The sequence below is a fragment of the Cricetulus griseus genome, chromosome 5 (genome assembly GCF_003668045.3).
Source record: "Cricetulus griseus strain 17A/GY chromosome 5, alternate assembly CriGri-PICRH-1.0, whole genome shotgun sequence".
Classification (NCBI taxonomy): domain Eukaryota; kingdom Metazoa; phylum Chordata; class Mammalia; order Rodentia; family Cricetidae; genus Cricetulus; species Cricetulus griseus.
The window spans coordinates 75,792,238-75,816,275 of record NC_048598.1 but is presented as its reverse complement, the minus strand read 5'-3'; the positions used below and the strand labels follow the sequence as shown (position 1 = coordinate 75,816,275).

Sequence of the window (24,038 nt, the reverse complement as noted above, 5' to 3'; positions counted from 1 at the left end):
ATCATGTCTCATAAATTTAGGAATGCTATGTTTTTATTTTCATTGAAATATGGAAAGACTTTGATTTCTTTATTTCTGTCTTTACCCACCATTTAGTAGAGAGCTGTTCAGTTTTTGTGAGTTTGTAGGCTTTCTGTTTTTTCTATTGTTTTGGATATTCAGGTTTAATCTACGATCATTTGATAGGATGGAGGTGGTTATTTGAATTTTCTTGTATATGTTATGACTCGCTTTGTGTCTGAGTATATGGTCAGTCTTGTAGAATGTTTCATGAGGTGCAGAATAAAAGAAATTTTTGTATGTGTTTGGGTGATATGTTCTATGATATCTGATATATTCATTTGGTTTATCACATCAGTTAACTCCGGTATTTCTCTGTTTAGTTTCTCTCTGCATGACCTGTCGATTGGTGAGAGGTGGGTATTTAAGTCTCTCGCTATTTTTTTGTGTGGATGTGGTTTGTGTGTGTGTGTGTGTGTGTGTGTGTGTGTGTGTGTGTGTGTGTGTGTGTGTGTATGATTTAAGCTGTTGTACTGTTTCTTTTACCAACTTTGGTGCTCTTGTTTTTGGCACATAGATCCTAAAAATTGCAATGTTACTATGGTGGGTTTTTCCTTTGATGAGTACGTAGGGTCATTCCCTGTATCTTTTGGATAATTTTGGTTTGAAGTCTGTTTTGTTAGACATTAAAATAGCTACAACAGTTTGCTTATGGGAACCATTTTCTTGGAAAACCTTTCCCAACCCTTTACCCTGAGGTAATGTCTATCCTTGTTTTTAATGTATGTTTTATATATGCAACATGAGGATGGATGGATCCTATTCTGTTAGACTGTTTATTGTTATTCGGGAATTGAGACTATTGATACTGAGAGATATCAATGACAAATGATTGTTTATTTTGTTGTTGGTGGTGGTAATTGTGTATGTGAGTGTGTGTGTGTGTGTGTGTGTGTGTGTGTGTGTGTGTGTGTATGTGTGTGTATGTGTGTGTATACAATTCCCTTCTTTTGATTTTGCTAGTATGTGTTCTCTGTTTTATTAATGTGTGTAGTTAAACTTCTTAGGGTGGAGTTTTCTTCTAGCAACTTCTATATAGCTACGTTTGTAGATATTGTTTAAGTTTGATGTTATCATGAAATACCTTATTTTCTTCATTTACGGTAATTAAAATTTTTGTTGAGTATAGTATTCTGGGCTGGCATCTTTGGTCTCTTAGAGTCTACAGCACATCTGTCCAGGCCCTCTGACTTTCAGAGTCTCTATTGAGAAATTGGATATAATTCTAATAGCTCTGCATTTATATATTACTTTTTTTTCTTTGCAGCTTTTAATATTTTTCTTTGTTCTGTATGTATAGTGTTTTGATTATTATGTGGTAAAGGGACTTTCTTTTCTGGTTCAATCTATTTGGTGTTCTGTGTGCTACTTGTATCTTCATAGGAATCTTCTTCTTTAAGCTAGAAAATTTTTCTCTATGAATTTATTAAAAACATTTCCTTTGAGTTTGGTATCTTCTTTGTCCTCTATAACTATTATTCTTAGTTTGGTATTTTAATAGTGTCCCAGCCCAGATTTCCTGAATGTTTCGTATTATAAGTTTTTTTTATATTTAACATTTTCTTTGACTGATATATCTATTTCCTATTTGTATCATCAATGCCTAAGATCCTCTACATTCTCTCTTGTATTCTGTTGGGGAAGCTTGCCCTGGTAGATCCTGTTGTAATTTGTATAGTATTTCATTGCCAGAACTCTCTCAGTTTCTTTATTGCTTCTATTTCAATTTTCAGGTCTTCAAGAGTTTTGTTTGTTGACTTCAGTGTGTGTGTGTGTGTGTGTGTGTGTGTGTGTGTGTGTGTGTGTGTGTGTTTGTTTTCTTTGAGGGATTTATTAATTTTCTCTTTAAGGACCTCTATCATCTTCATATAGTTTTAAGATCTTTTATTTGTGCTTTAGCTATGTTGAAATATTCAGGGCCTGCTATTTGTAGGATAGCTGGGCTCTCATGGAGTCACAGACATATTGTCTTGGCTGTTGTTCGTGTTTTTATTCTGGTGTATTGAAATCTGGGTCTGGGATGATTAAAGATTTAAGTGCTGGTTTCTGTATTTGTCTTTATTTGGTGGGTGTTTTGTTCCATGATTTCTGTTCCCTCTCTGGATTTTCAGAGAGTATGATGGTTGCCTTTTGCCTGTTCAGCTGGTGCATTCACAGGAACCAGAGGTATGGTAAAGTGGATGAATTAGGGGAAAGAAGGTTGGAAGGGAAAGACTTTGTGATCCATTGGAGATGGAATTAGAGAGGAACCTGAGACCGTAGCAGATTACCAGCTCAGAGATGGGATACACATGGGGATATTGAATCTCAGGAGCAGTAGAAGAGGTGTGGGGCTACTGTGAGCCTACTTACTGCCCCAAGAAGAGGTACCCTTGTGTTAGCAGGGGGGTTCCTGGTGGAGTTGGGGACTGGAACAAAGCAACAAGTGGGGAGAGCAAGGTTAGAAGGGGATGGTTTGTGGGATGCATAGGAGATATGGGCAGTAGCAAGCAAAGGCTTGTGTTCTGATGCACTGCTATGGTTGAGGCTAAGGGATTGGGTCTGGGGCAGTGAAGAAAATAGAGAAGGTGTAGCTTTCTTCTGTATTTGTTATTTTCCCAAAGCCTCTCTTTTGCTTCTACATAGAAGGACTTATTTCCTTAGTCATGGCTTCTGTGTGTGAATTATCAAGGTGCCTTCCTTTTAGTGTTGAAAAAATATCACCTTGGAAATTTCATTTTTCTCTGCTTTCTTTCTTCTATTTTTATACCCATTTGCTTCCATGTAAACTTATGCTTTCAGCAAGTTAATTTTCTTTCCAACACTTTGAATGATCTGTATCATAGGATTATATTGGCATACTTATCATCTTCCTTCTTTATGGCCTCCTATGAATTATTTTAATGTTAATTTTGGAAGACTATGTACTTGTGAAATATTTCACTGTGAATTTCTCTTAGTTTTACTAAAAATGGTGTTTCTTTTAATTTTCTTTCTTTTATTCCCTTCTTTCTAATTTTTTTTGCAGGAAAAAAACATGAAGTGATTCCTATTTACCCATTTTTTCATTAAAAGTCACCACCATCATATTAAGGGTTACCATACAACAAACACACCCTAAGTACTATGCATGGGGTCTTTTCGGCTTAGATCATACCCTACTGACATGACAGAATGACAGACACAGTATGCTTCTTTACCTACATTCCTTCTCTCTGTTGGAATGCTTTTTTGCTGTTGTGGGGGGTATGGTAAACATGCATTTTTGTAGGCTTTCTTACAATGCATTTTTGCAGTGTGACTAAAATGCCATCTAGTAGACATGCTCCATAGTGCTGATCATGCAGACATAAAGTGAGACCTGCGGTTCCCTTGTCCTGCAGGACCCTGTTGGAGGTGTTTGTGTTCTGTAGCCATAAGGGCATGGTGGTTTTACCAAGGCTTAGCATAGGCATGCATTCTAGGTAGTGTATGTGGTAGCAGTTTGGAGTCTCTAGATCCAAGTAACAGTGGTGTGAAATGACAGTGAGAACTTTTTGATCTTCTTGCTTTTGAGCACTGAGAGGATGACTGCTGTTTCAGTGTCACTTTAGAGTTCAGAACTGCTTTTTGGGCCTGCCTTACAATTCTTGTGTGGTCCTAATTTCCTGCAGGGATCACCATCTGTTGATGCCAGTCAGAATGGTTTCTGATGTTTAGGGGTATACTGTAAAGATAAATCTTTCTGCCAGCCGCCCAAGTTCCATCTGCCACCATGTTAAGGTCCCAAGTAACACACAGAGACATATACTAGGTACAATGCTGCTAGCCAATGACTAGGATTTCTTACTTGTTAGCATGTTCCAGCCTTTAAAATTATCATTTTCATTTTTTGCACTCACTATACATATAATGAACCTGCAAATGCCAAGAAACTTGCTCAAGACCACATAGATCTATTTCTAAATCCATGTCGCAATGGCTAGATGACCTTCACCCCAAAACCCAAAATTTACCTTCACATCCTGGAATTTCATTTTAAAAATAAGGTTTAAGATTCCAACTATATAGTATTTCATTTATGTTTTGTCTTCATGTATTTATTATTAATTAAATGTTCATCTCCCAAGGATATTCTAAATAGATCCTTAGTATGTTTCCAATTTATTATCATGAAGATGGCACCACCACAGAGTTCTAGGACCTCAGTGTGGGAAGAAGTCTGGTTAATTACCTCTGTCAAGGACTAGAATTTTCTCCTCCTCGCTCTTTTATCAGTCATTCTGGGAATCTCAGCATTTCCCCAGACAGCCAGTTTATCTTCGGCTAGGATCTATTCAGAAGTCCTCCTAAGACTGAGCTGAATATGCATTGTTAGACCCATCCTCGTGTCATTGGTAAATACTTTCTTGTGTCACAAGTGGCTTTTCAGGCATTGAAAGACAAATGTGCTTCCTGGATGCTTTCCCCTTCTTTAAGTGACCAGCTTTCTATTCTATCCGCACCTGGCCAGAATCTAAATGCCTCAGAATTTATTTGAGCTAAGCAGAGATTTAAAGTTGGTGTGATTAGGGATGATCAGGCCTTTGTTTCAGATAGTGTGTCCTTGGGGAGCTGTGTCTCAATGTTGTCATACTGAAACTAGGCCACTTAAAGCAATGATGCTATTCACTACCATCCTTTCACTTTTTTGTCATTATCTTTTTTCTCTCACTTTGACAAAGTTTTGATTTGTGGTCCAGTTTGCCTCAAACACACACCCTCCAGCTGTTTGACCCACTGTTAGGATTGCTTCTTCTTCTTCTTGCTTTGCAGCTATCCACCTTGTCCTCTCTGCTGGAGCTATATTGTGTTACTCTTGGCAGGTTGGTATCTACAGCCTGGATATACACATATGTACTCCTGCTGAGTAGATTATGTCCTTTCTCTCTGCTCTATGTCCCCTTGTTCCTCCATTGTGATGCTCTGTAGTAATGCTTTCACAGTCTTAGAGCACTCCAAAATTTCCCTTGTGTCTCTGTCCTGTGGGTGGCATCATAAGTAAGATATCTGTATAAAAATTTCAACGCTCTTGTTGCTCTCCCTTCAGTAGCTTATCTTGGTTGCTGGTGTTTTAATTATGCAATAACATTTAAATATTAAATGCAAAAATATTATATTGTTGTTTTTGATCCATTTAATCTATCAAGACTGGATATTCATAACCCTGTCACTGGGAATATTTGCATAGTCACTAAACATTTTGTTACAGTTTTATTTATACCCTGATCTAATCAATGGCTAGAATCTTCTAGCATAGTTCTAGAGGGTTCCCTTCAGCCTGGTGTCCACTCTTTCAATTATGTTCATTCAAGTAAGATTTTATTCACATTGCCAAATGATAACTCAACCTTTTAAGTTTTGAAAAGGAAATTCTCTTTGATTTTCCTGAAACATCTGATCTAAAAATTCTCAAAAAAAATGGCTTCAGTTTATCTAGTAAATATACAGTCGACTTCTAGTAAACATAATTTCTTCCTCTAAGCTCTTGCTATTTTAAAATAGAATATTGCTTAAGATTGATTTTATACATATATACATATGGATGATGTTTGCAGGAGTATTTGAGACTAAGAGGGAGATAGCAAAAAAGCCTATTTTTACACACTATTGTATATTATGTAATATATGAGGAATGTATTATTAATATGTTATCTAATATTTAGCTCATAATCAAATGTCACATTGATCTTCATAATAGTATGTAAACAAGGCTCATATGTTGTAATTAGCTGTCAAGCCTCTTTCTTTCTTTCATCTTTCCAAGCCTAGAATAGCTATTCTGCCTTTTCTAGCTTTCATACCACAGATGAGATTTTGAGTAGCTCAGTGGAATTGTTTTGCAGAATGCGTTTATATTTGGATTCATCTTGTTTTTCTGCAATGGGTTTCTGGCAAACTGTTTTTGGCAAGAATAGCTTGTAGGTGATATTTGTTTTTTAGCATATGATGTCATATGACAGGCAATGTCTGGATCCTGTCACTGATAATAGTCATTTGATTTCTTGATTAAAGTAGTGTGCACTGAGTTAACTCTGCTGCAAAGGCAACCTTTCTTCTTCATGTTTACCAGCTACTCTGTGGGCATACATCTTAAGATCTGCTCGCTCTAGGAATTAGAATATCTTCATGTGCTTCACATGCTTTTGGGAGGATTATTTAGGTGTCTCAGGCTGCTGTGCCATCACTGAGTCTGTAGCTAGTTGTCAATGTAAAGAATAAATGTGGACCTGTCCTGTTAGTCTAGCCACCTTGTAACAATCTAGTCACTAAGTGTGAACTGTGCTGAAGTCTTACAGGTTCAGTGATTACCACTCTGCATACACACCTATTTTGTGGACCACTTGTGAATAACTACATTGACTAGAGAAAATCAACTTAGCTGTTCCATTTCTGGGTGTTTTCACCTCCATCTTATTATTCAATTTTGTTTTGTGACCTCTGTCCTCTGCAAGTTGACTTGGAGAACTCTGAATGAGTATATCTTGCACATTAGAAGCACCAGTGTGGATATAGTTTTAATTAAGTGTGCTTGCCTGCTTGAGACTCCTGTTTCAGGTATTGAGCATTAGGCATTGAGACAAAGCCACCAGGTCTTGAATGTATGGATCTATGTAACTGGAGTTACTTCTGCAAAGATCACACTGGGAGACATCTTACTAAATCTATTACTGCATCTCACTGGACTGTTCTACACATAGGGTCAGTTTCCCCAAAACTCTCTTGGTTTTTCAGACAGAACATCTTTGATTGACAGTCACTTTTTTTTTTTTTGCTGCTTTTCTTAATGTGTGGTAAGCTCTTTTTGCCCTCAACTGCCCACATGCGCTGTGCTGCCTCCTATGAACGCTAAGCATTTGTTTTGCCCTGCTTGGTTTTGGAATTTTCTAATGAGGCAAAAGACACATAATGATTCCTTAGAAACTTCATATACCATCATGGAACAACACATCAGATAGAGTTAAATAACAAAGAAAACCTTACTGTAAGACTATTTAGATGGGGCTGAAAAGCCACATTGTTGAAACAAAAGGCAGGCAAACTTCAATTCCTCGAGTGAGCTATCAGGGAGCCTGCTCAGTGAGTTTAGGCAGACTACGTTTGCTAATTAGTGTCTATTAAAGTTTAGTTTTTATCCTGTATCCTACCACAGATACCTACCGGGTGGGACACACTCTGTCTGGAAGATTACATTTCAAAAGCATGCCTCCAAGTCTCTTGACTAAGAGGGTTCAGAGTCCTAAAACTGGTGAGAGACTGGAAGATGCATTTACATTTCAAAGCATGGGGACTGACTTTGCAATTACTAGTTTTCTCTAGTGAAGTGGTCTAGAGATGAAGGTCAGGACTGAGAGTCAGGAAGAAGGTTGTTACCTGAGTCAAGCTGAAGTAGAACCCTCAAGGCTGTTTGATGAATGCAGAGTTGTGTCTTTTTCCATTTATGTGGATACAAAACTCCTTACTGACTGACTTTGAAACAATTTCTTTGTCATAGGCAAAGGCTGTGTGGAAAGAAGAGTGTCCTCTCACCCCACACAAGTACCAAAGACAGAAGCTATGGGGGAAGCAAGAGGTTTTGTGCCAGGAAGGGAGAAGTTCCAGTGTCCTTACATTCAATAGTTGTGTTTCTGACCCACGGGAGTTTTTAATCTCTCTTCTCCAAATGACATACACAAAGAAAACATTTCTAAATTTGCATGTCTTATAATTAATTTAACTCTGACAATGTAGTGTTGGGGCTGGAAAAATGCAGAGCAATTATTTCCACATTTAACACACCTCTGAAATTTTCCCATGGTCTTTTGTGTAAGTTTTTAATATGAGCCTCCAGTCTCCATTCTGATGTTTGGCCCTTTAAAAAGTCTGCTTTACATTATAAAGTACTTACATTGGGGATGTGGTCTCATTATTTTAGTTTTTGTTCAAAAACCTTGACATGCCCTGTGGAGAGATCTCAATGGGAACCAAGGTTTAGGGTTTGTCTGTGAACACCTTTATAAATTTCTATATCTGGTCTCACTCCACAGAATTGTTAATCTCGATGATCTCTGGTAGTCTACTGTTATCGTGAGTGTCTGATGGGCATGTAATTGCTCATTGTATTTGTTTGGAGCCCCAAAGAGCAGAGGTTATACAATTTAGGAATATAATTTACTGCTCCATGATTCTTCATTTCCGCCCAGATGCGGACTCTTGTCTAAACTCAGAACTTGTCTAAATGCAGATCCATGGGCATTGTGAGCTTTGTTTAGATATGAAAAAATTTAAATGTCTAATACTGAGATAATTTCATTCTTCAGATTCTGACAGACCGAGCTTCTTTCTATGCGTGAGCATGTCTCACCCAGTTGCCAGGCACTGATTTTCTTCTCTCCAGTTTCAAGCCACTACTTGTTAGGATTTTGATTCTTTTCTTTGGTTTACAAATATTTTTTGAAATCACTGTTGGAAATTAATACACAAGAATGAATATCTAAATGAATTCTTGATTTGCTGACATCAAAATATCTGAGTATCATTGGGTTATATAGAAAGCCACACAAAGATTGGTTTATTTCCAGATGATGATTGAGAAGCTAATTTAAAAAAAAAATGGTGCCAGGTACCACAAGAGTAACAAAACTGTGCTGTTTTCTGGGATTTTGTTTTTTACCTTTTTTGTTGTTTTTTTTTTAAATGGAGTGCGCTGGATGTCCCTACAATTTTATTCAAATGACTGCAGAACCTGGAAAACTGTTGCTGCTATTGATGCATAACATACTGCTATTATTGGTCATATATATATATATATATATATATATATATATATATATATATATATATATATATATATATATATATATATATATATTTGAATTTTTGGAAACTTTAGCTGTGCTGTCAACTTTGGAAAAAAGTATCCCAGTTTACTGTGTTGAATTGGCATTGTACAGAAATTAACAGCCATATTGGTCTAGAAATGTTGAACTTATTTTTTTTTCCATTTGTACAGGGGTAACGCACTGTATTAAATATGTAAGGTCTTTAAAAACAGTAAAAAAAAAAAAGAAAGAACCCCACACAAAGAATTGTGATAAGAAGAAAAGAGATAAAAGAAAAAAAACTGACCAGCAGATTCTTCAATAAGCCCATTATATCAATTGTAGTAATTGTCTGGCAGGTTTCCCAAGAATGAGAAAATTCATTCAAAGTGCTGCTCTTGCCAGAGGTGCACAGTACTGGAGACATCAGAGCAGGATGTTTAGGAGTAGACTGACTTAGGAGGTTTTGCCTGTGCAGAAACACATGGAAGGCTTGCGAATCTAAATTAGTGCCAATTAAGTAGCAAGTTATTCAGTTTTCTTTTCTTACCATGTTTTTTGTTATGCCTCCCTGAACCTAAGAGGTGAGGACTCCCTGGTCAGATGACCTAATTTTGAGAGCTTTGGCACATTTTCCACATTTCAGAGTACTAGAGGATTTCAGATATTTAATAAATGACCATCATCTGCTCTAGCAAATAGCCCTATCAAATGCACCATTTAATTAGCTAATATAAATCTTTCTAAACATACAACTGGGTTCCTGAGGATGCTTCTCACCTTAAAGAAGCGCATTCCAAGCACCAGTAAAGTCAAGGAAACCACTGAAAGAGCTGATAAATGTGGAGACACTAAGAATGGTAACTAAGGGTCTAAACTCTTTCATCCTATGCCAGTATGCGAAGATTAGTTTTAAAGCCAACTTGCCACAATCCAGAATTATCTAGAAGAGAGAATCAATAGAATAGATATCCTTATCAAGTTGTCCATTGAACTTTTCTGAATTGTTAGTTGAGGTGCGGGGCTCCACCCTGGGTGTGGGCAGCATCATTTTATAGGCTGAGCCTTAAGCTGTGAAGAAAGCTAGCTGAACAGGACCACCAGTAAGCAAGCCAGGGTTGGTTTATTTTCTCTTTGCTCCTGATTGTGAGACAGATGTGTCTAGCTGCTCAAGTTCCTGTCTTGAATTCCTTGAAATGATGGACAATATCCTGGAATTGTGAGCCAAATAAACCATTTCTCATAGTTGCCTTTTGTCAGGGTATTTTATTCTAACAGCAGAAATGAAACTCGGACTCTGTGGTTGGTAGGTTTTCAGATAAAGTGTTTCCAGGAAGAGCAGGTGCATCTCAGAGTCCAGTTCTGTGTACATTATTGCGCAAGAACTGTATGTATGCTTGAGGGGTTGGGGAGATCTCTGTGTACACAACTCTATGCTGGGTTACTAGCTCTCAGCAGCTGCTCTTGAGCCTTTCTCCTCAGGCTTGGCCATTTCCAAGGAAACATGAAAAGGTGTTTCAGAGCTGGATATAATATTATGATGATTATTGACAAGAGTAACACATGAACACCTTCTCTCTCCTCAGCTATTGTTCTCTGTGCATATGTTGTTGTAGATAGGGGTTTTAAGATAGCTAGTCAGAGTGGCCTCAGTATGCTGGGGGAGAGGATTATGTCTCAGATTCGCTTATGATGTATAACTTTTACTTTTCGTATTATATACACATCACTCAGGTTGTTGATGCCTACCTAAAATTTAAATGCTTTCACTTGACTTAGGGTGCTTTATCTTCTTGTAAGAGAAGGAAGCTGGGGTTAGTAATGTACCAGTTTTCTGACTGGTATTGGCCCTCAAGTGATCAAAGACTACACTTGGCTTGTTACACTCTAAGCCATACCTCTACTATAGTCCATAGAGACTGAAAGGCAGAGACACTGGAACCCAACTGCTTTGGTTGGAATCCAGTGCCAGTATATTACCTTGTATGCAGCATTTAACTCTCTGTGCCTTGGTTTCCTTGCAAATAAAATGGGGAAAATAGAAAGACAGCACTTAAGTCACAAGACTCGTGTGAAATTTAATTAAGTAGCATGTATGAAGTTCCAAAGAGCTGGGCTAGAAATCTTTTTAGCCCATAATGATTATCAAATGGGACAATCTTAGAGTTATGTAAAGGAGGAGAATTTACACAAAAGAAGGTGAGTAAACATTCAGTTATAAACTAAATAATTCATTAGCCAGTACTAATTGAAATCTATTATATGCTAGATATTTTGCTGAAAATATTTTATACTCTATCCAAAGAACTCATGATTCATAAATAATATACCTATGTTTAAATTCATATGCGTGATAAAAATTAAATTTTGTAAGAGTGTATAGGGAGGGGAGAAGTCACATTAGCGTATGAAGTCTGCTGTGCCAGAGATGTAGAAAACCACCAGGAATCATGACACCAACTCACTCCTTTCCTTTTCAGCCCTCCTCTGTTTCTGTATTACTAGGTCTTTTCTTTAAGACATCGTTTCCTTTTCCTAAGCTACTTTGTCCTGCTGTTCAGGCAGATGTGACCTTGACTGTATCTTTCTGGATTCTTTTAGCTTCAGGACCTGATGCCAACTGCTCAGCCTCTGAATATTCAGTACTTACATTCCTGGGAGGAATTTGCTTGGAGCTCTCATCTTTTCTCATCAGGACAAAGTACAGGTTCCTTCTTGACTACAAACTGTTTTCTTTGGGTTGTGTGCTGCTCTTTGATGAGCTGTGACTACAGGTGGCAAGAGCATGTGGTATAAAATATGACTTCTTAAACATTAACAGTGGTTGCTTTTAGAGTTGAGATGTACCTGACAGTATATTAAAGGTTTACTGCGCCTGGTAATGGGAAGTTAGGAACTGAGGTAGCCATTTGAACAATTCAGAGAGCAACAGGCCACAGGGTGAGGATACTCAAGGGCTCAGTTATTGTTCATGACTTTCTTTTATAGGGTTCAAGAGAAGGAGTAGTTTGGTGGCTAAGGGGTGGAGTTTGAGTGGTTCTCTATATTGGTTGGCATATTAGTTTGGATGTCCATGTTTTCTTACTGGGCATGCCTATTCCCATAATGCATTTGGTTTCAATCCTACCTGAGTTCATGAGACTGGATAGTGGTTTGGGAAAAAATAAAAGCATAGGTTACATTTTGAGAGTAGCTTTTATAAGGAAGATTAAGTGGTGCTACCAAGTCCTCTACTGCATAATGGCATTACCACACAGTGACCAAAGAACACAAGGGAGCCTCTAGTGACCTCTAATTTGCATGGCTAGGTGAGGAAATATCAGTAACTGCACCTGCTGGTAAAATTCAACTAGCATAGTAGACAAAGGAAGACCCAACACAAACATCGGTTTTCTCCCTCAAGACAAAGCAGCTTCACAGGCTCTGTGGAGGCCACCTTCAAGATGAAGTCACTAATGTGTTTGTCATGAAGCTGTGGCTTGGCCAATACCATACTCTGAGAGACTCTACACTTGCAACTTCCTCTGTGATTTCTCCTTTCACTTATTGTTTCCCTGACTTTTTTTGCCATAAAACACCTACTTTTACATTTTCCTTGGGGCTTAAGTTTCAAAGGAACTTGGGATAAATTTTCTTCATCAAGTATATAGTTTATTTGATTCTTTTTTCACATTTATTTACTTATTTACTTATTGCAGCGCAGCATACATGATACCCAGTCAGTTAAAGTCAGGTCTGCTGTTCTCAGATGATCCCTAGACGACAGCAGGGCAGGAATAGATACTAAGTTTCAGTATGACCATCAAACACTAGAGGGTTTTGTCTTCATCTTGTGTTTCAGCTTTGGAACTCTGAATTGCAAGGAACACAGTAGAGCTGTAACTTTGCAAAAAAACAAACTAATCTAACTTTTGGTAGAAGACTCATACTGAGATGAAAAAAAAAGACCCACAAGAAAAAAAGATAAAGAATTAAAAAATAGAATTACAAGTTAAGAAAAATTTAAGCTAGCCATTGTCTACACGACTATAATCTTAGTTCCACCTACCTAAACATCAGAATAGTTAGTGAAACAACTAAGAGGACTTTCATTGAGGTATATAACTAAATATCTGCATGAAATGTGCACATGTAACTTCAAGAATATTATAGTTCTCAACCTGGATATATGGACATTTCATATTCACTGTTGGAACCCAGATTAGAACCATCTATTTAAAATATAGATGCTTGGGATTAACCCTAGTAATATTAGTTTTAATGTCCCCAAACTTCTTATATGATCATAACAACCAGTGGCATGGAATAATCATTCATTTAATTGTTTAAGTTCAAAGTTGTTAAAAAGTAAAATGCAGGCCAAAGTGAATGTTTTTCCTAATGTATTCTTTGAAATATGTGTGTGTTAAGTCTTGTCCCAGCACTAATTTAAGTATGTGGGATTTCAAGGTGAAATGACAAATTTCAGCAGGAAAATTTGATGTCGCAAATTATTATTATGTGAAGTAGCTCAAAAATTCATAGTCAGGATGACTATGAAACTTGAGTGGATCATGTAATATAGTCTAGCAACAGTGTAAAGTCTTGCAGCTGGTGTAGAGCTTTTGGAGGAAAGGACACTGGGGTCTTCTGCCAATATGAAGAGTTGAGGCTCAAGGTCCAGGGTTAGGGAGGGAGGGAGAGAAGTAGGAATGGAAGATAAAAGGGAGACAGATATGAAGATAGACAGACAAGGGAGGAGAAAGAAGAGGAGGAAGAGTAAAAGGAAGATGAAGAGGAAGAGAAAAGGGGGAGGGAGGGGCAAAGGAGGGGAAAATTACCTTGCTATGTGAGTGTTCCCTGAAGACTTCGTTTTGACACTATCAGGGAGTGAGCAGCTGGACCCTCTCAAGAATCAATGGACACTCCCATGGGAGGAAGAGCCTATCTGGAATTCTTTCTTCAGAGCCTGAGAGCTTCAAGTTTCATGTCCTTCTGCCTCAGCCATTGGGTGCTCCTCCAGCCCTGAGCTCCCTTGTGTGCCCCTCCCACACCCAGTCTCAATTGTGGCAGGTGGAAGACAGCAACCTGCGAGCCAGGATAAATGTGGGAAAGAAGAAAACTGAAGTGAACAGCAGTCAGTGTTCCTAAGAGGGACTGTAGGGCTGCCTGCTCCCACAGAAGCTTCTGATGTCACTGGCATTCACTTTTGCTCAAGTCTGGAGAAGATGGCCCCATTCAGCAAATCTAAAGGTGCCTTGGCAAAGTGTACTCTTAAGTAAACTCATCACACTCCTGGCTGGGCTGCTTTTCCATCTCAGTTCCTGCTGGTCCTAAGGATAGTAGTTCCAGACTTCCCAAAGCTGCTTTCTCTGGGGCAGTGACTGGATAGGGAGCAGTTGGTGATATTTTCGATATTTTCTTTTACCTGAATATATCACCAAATTGTGTGAAGAGAAATCTGAAGGAATGGCTTATTTGAAGTAATTGTGCTGCAGAATGCTCCATGTGATTACCGTTGAGGGCAGATATAATCAATCATCTGCCTGAGCTGGTCTTTAACAAAAGGTCAAACAAATTTTTCCTAGACACCCCAGAGAGAAATATTTTAAAACCCAAATAATTATCTCATGATGTAGCTGGTATTATTTTTAGCATTTACGAGCTTCCATTATTTTCCTGAACTTACCGAGGTGTGAATTACTCTTTTCTTTTATGTCCCACACTACATGGACTTATGTTTTAGCATAATCCAAGTGTTAAAATTACATTAAAATATTCATGCACCTACAAATCACAGTTACTGCCTGTGCTGTGTTTTCCATGTCTGTTTAAACCTGGTTTCTTCTCTTTATGAAACTCAGAAGGTCTGTCATAACAGGCTTCCTTTTTTTCCTGAATTCTGGTTCAGTAGAGAGTTGGGTTCCATCGTTCTTTGTGAAGGATTCCCATCCTGGTTGCTCCCTGATGAATGGATCCTACCCATGTCTCAGACCTCTGTTGCTGCTCAGGGATGCTCATCTCATCCTGTTTTGGGGGACTTCCTGTGTCCCTGCCCTCTTACATCTTCTTAGACACTTGTTTATTAAGTTTGTAACTTGTAGAGGCTGAGATTCCTGTCTTCATATGAACACTCTAACAGACATCCTGGCCATTCCTTGACATTTAGTGTGTGACAATCAGATGCAAAGTTAAAATTTGATGTTCATCTGGAAAGTGTCCTAAGGCCACTGGTCTTCTTATCCTTTTAGTCTTTCCTGGTTTTCGTTATATAATTCAATGTCAATTTCTTACCCAATCCTAGATTTCCATCTTACTCACTCAATTTACATTTGAAGCAAAGCAAAACCTCAAACTTTTGTATGGACCCACTGCAGAGGGAGGATGCAAAAAGTGGTAGAGGATGCTCTGAAGCCCTTACACAGCCTTACCACCGGGATAACCTGCATTCATCTCTTCTTTAGGTTGAATTGCGCTGTAGGAATAAGTTTAAAGGTTTGATAAAAAGAATTCTACCCCTTAAATGTGTGGAAATTGGTAAGTTTGGGCATGGAATGTGCCCCTTGAAGTGTAAATTACTTATCCCAGAGGGCTAGTACCTTATTGGGCATTGCCAATTAATTGTAGTCATTGCAAACCAGAGCTTCACAGTATGTCAAGTGCAGAGTTGAAAGTGTAGTCCTTGTGTTTACAGTCTCAAGAAAGTGACATGGTTACAGTTAGGAGAAAAGCTGACAAGTCCAGGAACAGATTTTTTTCTTGAAGACATGGAACTTTATACTCTCCCCGTCTCCTTTCTATTTGTCTGGTCAGCCCATGTGACAACAAGGGACTGCAACACAAAGCAAGCAATGAGCTTACACACCAGAAACGCATGCTGCACAAGTTTTCTATGAAAAGGTAAGGTCAAAAAAGAGCCTTTTGCTGCATTCAGGCCTTAGTTGATCATGCCTGAAACCTGGGAATCAACCTTTAGGCTTCTTCTTCCTTTAGTGTCCACATCTAATATGCCAGTATGTATAGTCACCCTGTCTTTGAACACATCCCAACACTGTTGCTCATCTCATCCCCGTTTTTTTTCTACTTTGAGCATTTCCTTCCCCATTTGTTACTTGGCTCTGTCCATTGGGACATGCCATAAAAACTTCACCTGCAAAGAAGTCTTCATCCTCTCGTCTGAGCCAGGGTCTTCCGGTGCTCTCTAACCAATTAATTGCCAATTAATTGTAGTCATTGCAAACCAGAGCTTCACAGTATGTCAAGTGCAGAGTTGAAAGTGTAGTCCTTGTGTTTACAGTCTCAAGAAAGTGACATGGTTATAGTTAGGAGAAAAGCTGGTAAGTCCAGGAACAGATTTTTTCCTTGAAGACATGGAACTTCATATTACTTCATGTTACTTCCAAGTCCTTCATATTACTTCACAGCTCTCAGTTTGATAAGAATTTCTGTGTAGGACTAGTCACTAAGATTCCATCGTTGTATACTCCACTCACCTTGGATGTAAGATGTAGAGAAATCAAGTTGGAGGCAGGCTGGAAGATTCCTCTCTGTTGGCTGGCTCTCAGGCTGCCAGATGGTGCTAAGCAGGCTGCTTAGAACCAGTTCCTTTAGAAAGCTTTTATTTGTTTAGTCCAGCTTCCCAGGCCTCTGCCTTACCCTGGCCTCCTCAGCATTGTGAGTTCTCTAAGTAGCTTACACCACAACACCGCTCTCTGACAGTTAACTCTGGAAGAGCAGGGATTGCTTGCTTTTGCAAGTCCCCACATTGATTATGCCAGGAAATATTTAGTAAGTGCATGCTCGGGTCATGAATGAATCGGTATAAGAAGGAGAGCTTTGGTGAAGAGAGCAGGGATGTTTTGAACACAATGGTATTTCATTATCTGGGAGCACAACAGAGGTAGTTTCCCTCCCCACCCCCACCTTTCCATACATTTATTTCCTAACTTTCAAACAGGAATCAAGACCTTGAAATTTCTTACTTCGAAAAAATCTTCAAGTAGGTGGAGGGAAAGCAGAAACTGCTTGGATGAGGGCTACTCTTATTTTTCTAGAGCTAAAGGTCTTGGAGAAAATGATGCCCTGCATCTCTCAGATACATGTGACTGAGGGGAGGTATTCTTGCGGGGTCAGAGGGGAGGAGAAGCTTTTCATTGGAAGTAAACAGAGCTCTGAGGACTCTGAAAACAGGAGTCTCTTTCTGATAACACCACGGAGAAATGGAGGACCTCAGAGAAGAGCAGCATAGTGTGCTAAACAGTGAATCTCATGAACTCCTCATCTACAAAAACATTTTGTATGCTTTGTGCAGGATCTCATATTCAGGGAGGTATGTGTCAAAACTACACAAGTGAATAGAGCCATATGTAGGCTATGTAAGCTATGACTATATTATAAATAATTACTACCTAATTAGTTATCACTATAAATTTTGTGTATATAATATATAGTTATATGTTATGTATACTTAATTGTACATTATTACTTATAAAAGAATATGTATATCTACATACATAAATCTTTTTCTTTTAATACAATTCTGTATGGCAAAGCCTTTCCCAGGTTGTGGGTATAGTCTTCGGTAGGGAATAGAATTTGCTCTTTTGCCTTTTTCTTGCCTATCGCAGGTGTCAGTCAACTTTAGTCTTGTCCCATTTTCCAGGAGGGGGAAATTATTGAATGGAGTACTTGTATTATAAAGGAAAAGCCATATAATGAATTCAGGACAACTTGAAAATAACACACCCTTGGGATTTTCTGGATGTTTTATAATCATATCAGTGTGGTTTTTAAGTAATTAGAAAAACTTGTTCTCCCAATAATTCATGCTTTCATTTAGACATTTATCTTATGGTTGTGCACACTGGTCTAGACACTGGGGATTCACAGCCAAAGAGAACTGATATTGTTTTCAAAATGAGATTGTTTTTCTTTTGAGTTTATTTTGTTTTATTGCATTACTGTTCTGCCTGTGTGCACATCTGTACATCTTGTGCATGCCTCGTACTCAGGGAGGCAAGACAAAGGTGTTGAATCCCTTGTAACTGGAGATACAGATGCTGTGATCCATCATGTGGGTGCTGGGGACAGAACCTGGGGCTTTGGAAGAAAAGCTAGTGTTTTTAACCACTGACTCATCTCTCCAGTCCCTAGGTTGAGGTTTCTTGCATGCTTTTCCTAAAGAGGTTTGTTTTGTCCATAGGGAGGAAATGCACAAAGGTACTTTTGGGTCTTGAGGTAGATTGATTTCCAATTTTTTGAAAAATCACCATACTGATTTCCAAATTGGCTGTAAAAGTTTGCACTCCCACCAGCAATGGAGGATTTGCCTTTACTCCACATCCTTTCTAACATAAGCTGTTGTCAGTATTTTTGATCTTAGCCCTTCTGATAGGAATAAGACTGTATCTCAGAGTCATTTTGATTTGCATTTCTCTGATGACTAAGGATGTTGAGCAAGCCCCAGAAACAAGGTACCAGCATCCTCCTCACCCCCACCCACCATCACCCAATGCATCAGCTACCGCCAGACCCACAGGCCCACCTGAACCTGGAGGTGATCCACACTTATGGCAGCTAATAGTATTCATTTCTTTGAGGAATTAATGAAAATGGCCCACAAAAACAAACAGAATGCTCTGGATATGGAAGCAACTGGATTCAGACCTGAATAGTTTTGATGCATCATCTAAGCAGTCTCTGACACAAACATTTCATGACTCCTGCAGGCCAAACCATTTGATTCGTGTGGAATAGATTTCATGATTGATCTATTAAGTGTCCCCAGTACCTGAAGGAGCTGCTTCTTTTCTGTACAAGAGGAAAACTAGGATGCTGCACACAACAAGGAGATCAGTCCCTGAAACTTTAAAACCTGAAGAGGCTTTGTCCTTTATTGGAATTACAGGCTTGATGAGAAACTTGACTCCCAATGTCAAGTCTAAAGCTAAAGACATTATGTTTCCAGTGGTTCATGTCTAGGACAGATGTCTCCAGGTTCTTGATTTGATTTCCTGTCCAAAGAATTGAAAATAAGGGTCCCATAAAGATTTGTAAAAATATCAAGGTCCCTTTACTGGAGAAAAACAATAGAAAAGATCAGAATACACTGCCAGGGAGCAATAGGCCACATGGGAGAGGATACTCAAGGGCTCAGCTATTTTTCATGACTTTCTTTTATAGGGCTCAAGAGAAGGACTAGTTTGGTTGCTAAGGATTGTAGTTTGAGTGGATCTCTATATTGGTTCATATCTTAGTTTATATGTCCATGTGTTCCTACTGTACATGTCTATTCACACAATGCATTTGGCTTCAATCACATTTAAGCTCAATTACCCATAGGTATATGATGGTAAATAGAGGATTCTCCCTAAAAGGTTAGTTTTCCCATATAGCATATACATCCCAAACCAGTTCAAGAGTGACAGCCTTTCCATTCTTTGTAACTGAAACATTGAATAGAAACGGTCTAGAATTTATTGGTACTCAGGCCAGAGAAATCTATATTATTGTTCAGAGATGAGGTACATGGAGCCTGATGTAGGTGAGTCTCAAGAGGTTTCTGGGGTTGCCAGATGCCTTATTTGAAGAGGTGTATGCCTGTAGAGAACATGTAGGTGAAGCAAATAGGCTGCCGAGGGCATATGGTGATGGGAGGGTATGCATAATTGAAACCAAATAGAATCTCAGGTTAACCTCGATCCTGTGCTTGCATGCCTTGAAGTTACTAATAAGGATGTGGTTGAGACCACTGAATTTCATCCCCCAAACACATACTATAAAGGAAACCAATAGCAACACTAAAACTATGAAATCTCCAACAACAATGAAACCAGGCCACACTGGTCCAAGGCCCCCAAACCTCAGAAACACTCACAGAACTTATATCAAGTAGCATTAATATTATTGTCTCCAGACATAACACCAGGATATTTACTCAGCCAACCCATTCCTTTCTTATTAATTCCCTTAACCACAGACTTATAGTCAAAATACATGTTTTCCCTCTGCTTTTCTTTCCTCTTGGAGCATCACCTGTCTGCTGCAATGGAAAACTGTAATTATAGGTAGCATCAGTGTCAGATTAAAATAACTCCATGCCACATTCTTATTTATGAGTCACAATAGCACTATAATTTAAAATATTACTTTTCCTCTGAGGGGAGATAACACTGCCGCATTAAGCTTAGAAGTACAGCTCTCTGTCTAAAAGCCCGGTTTCATAGTCTCCCTCCTCCTTCCTTTTTTTCCAATCTGTAACTACTGTAATTCTTCTTTAACTGGTCTTCCCACTGGGCAAATTTAACCTCCAAACAGAATAAAAGCTCTGTAGCTCATCTTTCCATTTACAAATGAGCTAAATCTGCATATATTTTCTTCATGGAAGAATTTACCTTGCCTTCCAGAAAAGCTCCATGGTGATTTACAAAAAATTATCACTCAGTCTTTAGAGCCTTTCAAGGGCTGGCTTCTACCTTGAGGACTTGCAGGTTCTACATGCTCCTCAGCTGCCACACCAAGCATTGCTTAAGGGATCTTAGCAATGGTCAGATAGGCTTCACTGGTAAATCTTATGTATTGTTACGCCAGCATTTTGGATATTTACCTTATAATAAAGGAATACTTGTCAGTCTATTTTTAAGTTCTAAATCAAGATAAAAAGTGCTTGTTATCTTTCTGTAGATTTTTAAGCTTTGTAAAAGTGTGGGAATTTTTTCAAGTTATAGAATTTATGGAAATAAATATGCACTAGAGTTTAGAAGAGTGCACCAATTTACAGCTTACCCCAAATCCTTGGTGGCTCTTACAGCTGATATACCCATTGTGCTATGGACCACAGTTATAATGTTTGCTTGACTCTGTGCCAGGATTTGGGATAAAAGTAGATCAACTGATCATAAAAAATCAGAAGTAAGTCACTAGCATCTTCAATCAGTTCAGGAATCAATGCCATCATCACTTATATGGAGGTTTCCTAACTTTGCTTGGGATTTATCTCTGATCAATAGGACTGTAAACTCTACCAGCAGATACAAATTAGCCATTATACAGCCATACATACCACACCACTATGTGTGGCAGGGATGTTACCACCTTAGAGAGAACTTCTTGAAAATTCTCTATCCAGATGCTGTAAAACCTCTCAACTTACACCTCTTTTATTTATAAAGCTCACCTATTCATTATCTTGTTTCTATCACCAGAGTCTTAAAATGTTGGGGACATCAATACTACCTTGTTCATGTGGTTACTAAATCTTAAGAACTCCCCTCATGACTTAAAGTGTATTCCCAAACTCATAATGGTCAGTACACACTGCGGTCAAAGATGGACTATGTGGGAAACATGAGCTGAGGGTTGTGCTGCTTGTGAGAAGGAGGGGAATGTGACATTAAGACTTGTGAACCTATGGGGAACACAGAGCCTGGGGGATGTTCTGCTCCTGTCATTTCTGTTGCTTCTCGAAAGAAATGAACACTTTGGTTATGGCAACCACTGGTTGTCTCTGTGAAAGCCAGTGATGGTCTGGAATGTCCCAGTTGCTCTGATGTAGCTAGCAAAGCTCTCTCTGGATTCAACATCTGGCATAAATGTCTAGCCTGTCTGTGTAGATGTCACCCCATAGAAGCTCTGTGATTGGCTACTCTCTTCCTAGGAGGTGGCCTTCTGTTGTGAAGAGAGCCCTAGGTGTGCTATTCAAGGACCTGTGTGGCCTTGACCAGTGGCTTGCATGCTTGGCAGATATGGGCTTATTTCTTGGGAAGACTGTGATGAAATGTATGGTCTTAACTTTAACTGAACCTTTTTGTAGTCTTGTGTTTCTGTAGAGTTGGATTCTTGGAAGAGTGCACTAAACTTCATCAGTCACATATTTTTATAGGCCAACATGACATTACAATGAACAGTGCTTGGATTCCAGTTCTGCTTATCAGGAGAACCATGGAGGCTTGGAGTTACGGGGTGCCAGAGGTCATTGGGAAGTATATAGTTGTCTTTAAACAGGCAGTGCTCTGATGTGAAACCCATGGAAATCTGAGTAGTCTGGAGACATGTCCTCTCAGAAATGCTAATTTCTCATAGATTCTGTGGCTGAATTTCCTAGGCACAAAAGGAACTTTGGCTGTGTCAAAGAACTGGAGCAAGTCCATTTGAGAGCACGGTTAGGACAGATTACAGCTGAAGTGTGGGCATTGCAGAAAGCCTTCTGAGAAGGAAGGTTTAGAGGTAAAGATCAGAAGATTTCTAAGTAGGACAAAACCCTATCATAAGAGAGTGTGTCTCCATATGTTCTTTTATCCCCTCCTGACCTTTTTAAAATAAAGTAGTTCCTTAAACATGGTAAATGCTTAAATGCTAAATAAATATTTGATGACCAAAGTCAGGGATTAGCTGGAAAAATAAACTAACAGTGTCCTGAAGGAGTGAGTTTAGAAGACTCCTAGAAGTCTGTCCTCTAAAAGGGGCTTGCAACACACAGACTAGAATAAGGGCAGAGACCCACACTTGGATAAATAAGACAGAGGCTCAGTTACAAAACCTCGTCACACAATGGAATCTACCATATATGCTACTGCTCATGATCCAGGTGACTAGGACCCAAGAACAGTCTCTGAGGAGATTCTGAATATCCACCCTTATTAATAATAGGTGATAATGTGTACACTTAAAATGTAGTCAATGATTCCATATGACAAGTGCTTTTTATCAGAAGGTTTTAGTGAAATGCATTTACATAGAAAACATTTGTGTCATTATTGGTCTTACTTTATTTAAAAGGAGAAACTCATAGTCATGGGGTATTGTTCTAAGATCATTGTGCATATTTATTCATTTAATCTTAATGACTCTCCAGAGTAGGATATATTACTGTACCATATCACACGAAAAAAACAAAACAAAACAAAAACAAAAACAAAAACAAAACTAAAGCCAAGACAGATTACATATCCTTTTTAAAGCAAAAAGACTGTAAATGACTAACATGTGATTTAAATCTAAGAAGTCTGGCTTCTTAATCCTTGCCTATAGCCACTGTTTGAAATTATACTTCCCATGGAGAAATTGAATTATTATCCTTGAAACTGAGAGCACATACTCATTCATGCAAATGTACTTTCACTGTTTGTAAGTTTGGCTGTTAGACTTACCTGTAAGTGATCACCATGTACCAGAGGACAGTATCTTCAAGTCAAAGGCTCACTCTTTTTCATGGCACCTCATAGGCACTCGACTATATAAAGATGAGGCTGACTATCTCCTTCCCATCCACTGCCGCCTGTTAGACACTCATTGAAGTGAAGGATGAATAGATCCTTTGTACTTTCTATGAAAAGTTCAAGGCCACATAAGTAGCTGCTGATGTTCTGATGAAGAGTAGAAGGGACATGTGGTCCCAATCAGTGTTGGTAATGACAAACAAGGATTTCCCATGAGGCAAGATGTCTTTAACTACTGCAGAGTGGATGTGCTGTTAAGTAAGGAGTTTTCTTTCTATAAATCAAGTAGACCTGAAGATAGGAAAAATGAAGTCTGTTTAGGAATGAAATGTGGGTAGCTATCAAAGTCCTCACAACTTGGTTATTATTTAAAAAAAAGAAGAGAAGGATATTCTTGGACTGAAAGACAATACTGTGCTTCCTTGGGGTTAGGGCCACAAGAGCTAGTAGAACCTTAAAGATTTTCAATCACTTTGAAGAAGATTGTGTCCACTAATAGCCAATACATTGCAAGAAAGTCCTTAAACAAAGAAGGTAGGAAGCCCAGGACCAAAGCTCCCAAGATTCAGCATCTTGTTACTCTATGTGTCCTGCAACACACCCAACGTATTGATGCACTAAAAAATGAGGAAGATGCAGAACATGCTAAACTTCTGACCAACAGAATGAAGAAAGCAAAAGAAAAACAGGAAGGATTTCCAAGAGATGCAGGCTGTCCTTGCTGAGAACTTCTACTAAATCTAAGCCAAATCAAATTAATTCTTTAATAATAACAAATAGACAACCAAGTCTTGAAAAAATTTTGACAGGCCCAGGGCATATTGAATACCCAGACCCCATAACATTCATGCCTGACTTATTTCATAAGGGAATTAATAAGAAAGGATGCTACCAGTTGCTTTCTGCATTGTCAGTCATAGTAAATATTTCTAGCATTCTGTGAAGGATCAATTTGGGAAACTAGGAACTTTAAGCTTTAATTACT

At 38.6% G+C, this 24,038-nt stretch overlaps 1 pseudogene; it reads left to right on the top strand.

Annotated features, from left to right (window-relative positions):
- Nucleotides 1-18,285: 18,285 nt before the first annotated feature.
- Nucleotides 18,286-23,778, top strand: LOC118238934 (annotated as a pseudogene).
- The last annotated feature ends 260 nt before the right edge of the window (nucleotides 23,779-24,038 follow it).